We start from the raw sequence: 6512 nt of genomic DNA on the forward strand, positions 1-6512 counted from the left end.
CTTGTTACCTCGTTATAGTTTGAGTTGCTCCACCTGTGTCTCCCTTGTTAGCCTCCTCGTTTGGTTTCCTATTTATTCTCCTGGGGTGCGTCCGAAATCGCATACTGCTTAGTAGGTACTACATTTGAATTTGAACGTACTACTCGACCGTTAAAAAAGTACGTTCTATATAGTATGAATGCGAGTAGTATGAATGGAATTCGGACGTACTACATCCGCCATGTTGATGTTGTCACGTGACATGCGTCTCCACAACAGCGCCTAAATTTAAAGAGCCCTCACTACTGCGAACATCAGCAATGTTTCACGTAATTCTTACCACTTTCATCGGCGATTAAACATCTTTTTACAGCCGACTCACGAAATCATCTCATCGACTTACAATGTTTAAACTTTCAATAAGTCAGCCGTTCACTTGGATCATGTTAAACAAGTGCAATTTAACCACAGTGAACAAGGTTTTTCCCTGAGGTACTTACACTTGAAGAGAGCCGCGTTGCCGCCTTCTGCCGTCCTCTCGCGTGGCCTCATGGGATAGTAAAGTGTCCATCCTATGCATGCTACGGAATTCGGGCGGAAGTAGTAGGTCATCCGGGTACTTCTCGCCTACTGTTTTTCGAATACTATGAATTCGGACGTACTACTCGCCTCGCATACTGTTTTTCACCTACTATATAGTATGGAAGTATGCGATTTCGGACGCAGCTCTGGTGTCTGTCATCCTGTGCTGATCTGTCATTTCTCATTGTGTGTGTTTTGTGTCTGTATGTCTGTTTTTCCCCCTCGGGGTGGTTTGAGTTTGTTTTTGTTTAATTTTATTATTATCAAAATAAATAACCATTCCTCCTGCACTTGAGTCCTCCCTTCATCTCCCCGCATGCTCCGTGACATACATATATATATATATATATATATATATATTCTGAGGTGCACACATCCACCAAGTCAAAAGTTCAACATGGGTGCTCAACCACAAAAAGCTGCATAAAGGAAGATCAAAGTTGGCATACCACAGCTCCAAAAAAATCTATTTCAGATATATTCATATTTACCTAAATAATTTAAAAAATATATATATATATAATAAGCACTGAATGTATAATATTATTATAATATTTTTTTATTTTATTATTAAAATCTGTAAAATAGTTTTAGGTAGAATATAGCACATCAACTGCAGTGTTCATATTCATACACTTTCCAAAAGTGTTTCAGTCAACTTCCCTTATTCCAGATGAGCATTTATATTGTTAGTCGGTATCAAAACTATAGCACTTATACAAATATTATATGCATTATTATTATCCAGACATTTAATATGTCATATTACTGTGCTGCCTAGACTCCATTGGCTGCTGGTTGCTGATTGGCTGGCTGCATGTATTGGTCCATTAGACATTTATAGACTGTGGGGGTCCTTGAATTTGTGCTGTGAAGTGGTTTATGCGAATCATCCTCAGTACTATTTCTGTTTATGACTATGTGGTGCACTGTTGACATGTTTCCATCATACAAACATTGCAACACTGATCGGTGTGTATGAGTTTGATGACACTGTAGTGCTGAAAGCAGATGGCAGTATTCAAAAAGGCTGTTTGTGTATGTGTGTGTGTGTGTGTGATTCCACTCATGCTCAGCCCACTCCTTCAGTATCATGTGCTGCAGAAACCGCCAGAACATTTTGAAAATGTGTCATCGATTTGGCAACGCGGCAACTTCAGTTCACTCTCCACAACCACGTAAATATCGGATCACTCTGGGGTAAACATTAAACGAGTGCCAGATATAATGACACACCACTAAACCAAGCAGAAAGAATGAGGCAAATTAAAAGAAAACTGAAAAATAAAGAGCGACGAGGATGTTGACAGATAATTAACTTCTTTTTGGGATGAATCAAAGCCAGTGAATGTACTACATTGGCTTTCGTTTCCTCGGGCAGCTTCCTGAGGTAAACACATGCTAAAATGTGGAAGATGTTTTCAGTCAGAGCCTTTGAGCTCAGGGCCTCGATTCTGTTCATCTTGTGAAAATGTCACAGCGCCGCTGTGGTTTCACACACTTCGATGGGTGACATGTCCAATGATATGATCCTGTAATGGAGCGAAGGCTGCATAGAAATGTCCCACTCATCTGCAAGCCTTTCCACAGGAGAAAAACAAAAAAGCAGAATGTGAAAATTCCACACATCTGCCGTAGTGCACGATGTTCTGTTAATGTAGTTTTAAAGGATCTCAGGCTCTTAAGACATTTTAGAGATTTTGTTTAAAGTTTATCTACATTCAGCTGCACATATCCATATAAACACAGATGCATAAAACTGTAATAATGCAAAAAGTCACTGACTACTGATCCCTTGCCACACATCCTCATACGTTTGTAGAAAAAAAAAGACATTTATTATTTAATTTTTGATGCAAATGTTGAACATTTAAGATTTTCTGAAGCAATAAGCCACTCAAAATCATGGCAACATTGAAATGTAACCATTTAATAGCATTTATATTTGTTTAAACTTGACTTTGCTACACAAATAAACTTAAATATTATATATATTCATATTATATACATATTTAATAGTTATTTTTAATATTTACACATGAGTATATTTCATTCAATATTTAATTGTTTAAATAAATATTTGATTTATTTTAAGTATTTAAGTTATTATTATAAATTTAAAGATATTTAAATATAAAATAACATTTAATACTATTAATATGTAATACTATATATACAATACATGTGTGTGTGTGTATATATATATATATACTTTATTCAGAAACACACACACACATATAGTAAAATGTTATTTGTTGTTTAAATATATAATAACAAATACAGTTTTCCTATGCACGTGAATGTGTTGGTGTGTGTTATTACAACTGTTAATAAATAAGTAAAGGTAAATATTCATTTTACATTCATCGTCAGCCTCTGTGGAAGGATGCGATTGGTTAATTACAAACACAGCACAGAACTATCTGAGATTGCTGTAGGTTGTTTGCCTGTTTTCCTTTCTTTCTTTCTTTCTTTTTCTTCCAAGTGTCAAATTTATAGGCATTATCCTTCCAGAGCTGTCATGCATCTGAACGTTTCCTCTTATAGTGGCACATAGAGGTCAATGGTCAATCTACGGACAGAAGACACGCATAAAAAGGAAGCTCTCTGTCTGGTTAAAGCCTTATGGACATAAATATACAGTGACAAGCAATAATTTTGCTTTGTCAGCACTGACAGATCGAGACCATGATGAGATTGGTGGAGTCCCTTGACAGCGAGCCGTTCACAATTGATATGTGACAGCAACAGAGAGAGAGGGAGGTTTCAAAGCATTTATGCTCTGCTGTATGTCATGCTTTGTGTAATTCTGAGTGCAAGAAAACCCATGTTTCAGTCAGATTTTGAGTTGTTGGCATCCTCGTCTTTAAAGGGACACTTCAGTCAAAAATACAAATTCTGTCATCGGTTACTCGCCCTTATTGACTTGCAAACCTGTATGACCTTTTTTTCTGTGAATCACAAAACGAGAAATTTAGCAGAATGTTCATGCTGTTCTTTTGTATTCAATGAAATTGAATGGTGACTGGGGCAATCAAGCTCAGAGAAGTGACTAAATGCAGCATGAATGTTTTCATATGACTATAGATGTCTTGGAATATAGCAAAGAAGCCATATGGACTACTGTTACTGTAGATTTTAGGTCATTTTTGGAGCTTGACTGCCCCTGGTCACCATTCACTTGTATGGTAAAAGAGCAGCATGAGCATCCTGCCTGACTACTCCTTTTGTGTTCCATAGAAGAAAGAAAATGAAAAGGCTTTGAAACGGTGAGTAAATAATGAGATTCTTTTCCTTTTTAGGTGAACTACCCCATTAAATGTTCTCTAACACGCTCTGAAACAGTGAAACCCACTAGAGTGGCAGATTTTCCAAACAACCTTTGCCGGTTTTTAATAACCAGAAAATAATTTGCATGAGAGAGCATCCAATTTACATACCCAGTTGCCTTTGTGTGTGTATATGCATGTGTGTGTGAGGGAGAGAAAGTGTTTAAAAACAGATTTAGTTGGAAGAGTTTGGATTGTAGTCTTCATTTCCTCTCACTCGAGTTTCAGGTTTCACTGGGTTTTATTGGAATGACAAATAATAGTGCTACAAAAGCCGCAGAAGGTTAGACACTCTCTATCTTTCACATCATATCTCATATTTTATGTTCCGCCCTCTATATAATTGTAACTGGCACGTGAATTGAGTCACATGATCTTGCAGTGGTAATAATAGACAGATTTAGGTATCGCACACACTCTCATCATCATAATGTTCACACATTCCCTTTCCTCCTTGCTGTCTCCCTGGCAGGAAATATTCTAGGTATAGTCACTTTGTGTGTGTGTGTGTGTTTGAGACCATCCTCGTATGGATGGCAGTAGTGGTGTTGTCTTCTAAAATTTATTTTGGCACAAATGTGACAATTGTTGACACATAGTAAAGAGTTGTAAAATTAACATGGACAGCAGCTCAGATAATTTGGTCTTGGAAGAATTTGATGACAAATTTTTGCATTCATATTGAGATCTCTGACACTTGTTGCAGACTTTGGTGTCTTGGCCAACTGTAGCACATATTGAGACATGTTTGAGATCTCTTCTGAAACTCCTGAAGATGGAATTATTGTGGCCTGGTATTCAAAATATTTCTAGGAGAAACAACTGAGATTCTAAGGAGGTTTGTGATTTTTCTTTACAATGCATTTCTGTTGGTCACCATGGTTTGGCATTACAGTAGTGTTGACTCGAGGACTTTTTTGTGCTCTATGAGCTCAGAAGACATAATTAAGTTGTTTGTTAAATTTAAATGTTTAGGAGAAATAAAAACAGTCACAAAAGAGACAATTGTTGACATGCAGTAAGAGCGAAGAGCTGTAAAATGAACATGAATAGGTGAGTTCATACTGAGATTTTGGTGTCTTGATGAATCTGAGCGGCGTTTGAGATGTGAGATCTTTTCTGAATCGGAGGATGACATTATTTTGGGGCCTGTTACTTAGGAGCTGTCTGTCAGAAACAACTGAGATTTTAAGGAGGTCTGTGACTTTCCTTTCTTATGGGTTGTCATTACAGTAGTGCTGAATCAAGAAGAAAATGTAATTGCTCTTTAAAAGCTTAGACAACCTAATTGAGTTGTCTGTTAAAGTATCAACTTTGCATGATGTTTCACTTTAGATTCCTTTTAGGAGAAATACAATAGAAACAAATCCAACTGTTGAGGTGACAGTAAGATTAAAGAGCTATAAAATTAAAATGAATGAAATAGTTCAGATCATTCGGTCTTGAAATAATATGGCGAGAAATATTTTCATATTGAGATCTCACTTTAGTGTCAATTTTATGTCGGATGTTTCTCCTTAACAGCTCAGATAATTTGGTAATTTGATAATTTGGGAGAGTTTGCTGAGAAATGTTTGTGTTCATACTGAGGTCTCTGACCTTCTTTCCAAATTTTGGTGTCTTTGGTGGTAAATTTGAGACCTTTTGATATTAAACTCCAAAGGATCTTCCTAAATTCCTTTTAGGAGAAATAAATCAGACATACAATAAGATCTATTGATCTAAAGAACTATAAAATTAATCATGAATTCCTATTGAGACCTCATTTAAGTATCAACTTTGTCTCATATGTTTCTTTTTACAATTCCTAAGGAATGATTTGGGTTTGAGTATTAATATGATTGCACACTTTGAATATCCAAGCAAGTTTGAGACATACTTGAGATTTCTTCTGAACCTCCAGAAAAGGTATTTTTCTTAGAAGAAAGATCCGCAAACTTCTCCATTTAACCTCAAAGCTACGGCGTTTTTACAAAATGTTACAGTTAAAATTACACTTATTTTTTACAATGTAGGAGAAACAGTTGACATATTGAAGATATCTTTCCCCCCCTTTCCTATGGATCACCAGTGCACTAACACAAAAGAAAAAAAAAGCACAAATCGAATATCAAAAGTCATTGCAACCCCATAAAACATTTCTAATAGAGTGTCATAGTTACTTTTTACCCCAAACGCATGCAGGTACGTACATGAGGCATCTCATTCGAACATATCTCTGTGTTGTCGGTATCAGTGTGAGAATGAAAGCATGGTGTTTTAGCTGTCAAACGCTGCTGTTTTTTCTTGTTTACTGTTGCACGGTCTGTCAGCCATGGCCTGCGGTACTTCTTTCTTTAATAATACATCTCAGAGTGAGTAATGCCATTTGGATACAGGGAGCTCCGCGCCTGGCCTTTGCTCCCTGCACCTCTCCTCTCTCTATCCCTGGAGTGTGTTTCAACCCACGTATGTTTGAAGGAATTCTATTTGCCGGATACTCGCGCGCTCATGTATGCGAGAGCGTGCACTCGTGTATGTGTGTTTATAAGCTTGTTGAATTGAAATACAGCCAGGCAAGGTGGTGGAGGGAGGGGGGGGGGGGGTGTTTATTGCAAGGATAGGGGAATATCTCTCTCTTCA

Source organism: Sinocyclocheilus grahami, unplaced genomic scaffold (assembly GCF_001515645.1).
Source record: "Sinocyclocheilus grahami isolate Dianchi unplaced genomic scaffold, SAMN03320097.WGS_v1.1 scaffold126.1, whole genome shotgun sequence".
Classification (NCBI taxonomy): domain Eukaryota; kingdom Metazoa; phylum Chordata; class Actinopteri; order Cypriniformes; family Cyprinidae; genus Sinocyclocheilus; species Sinocyclocheilus grahami.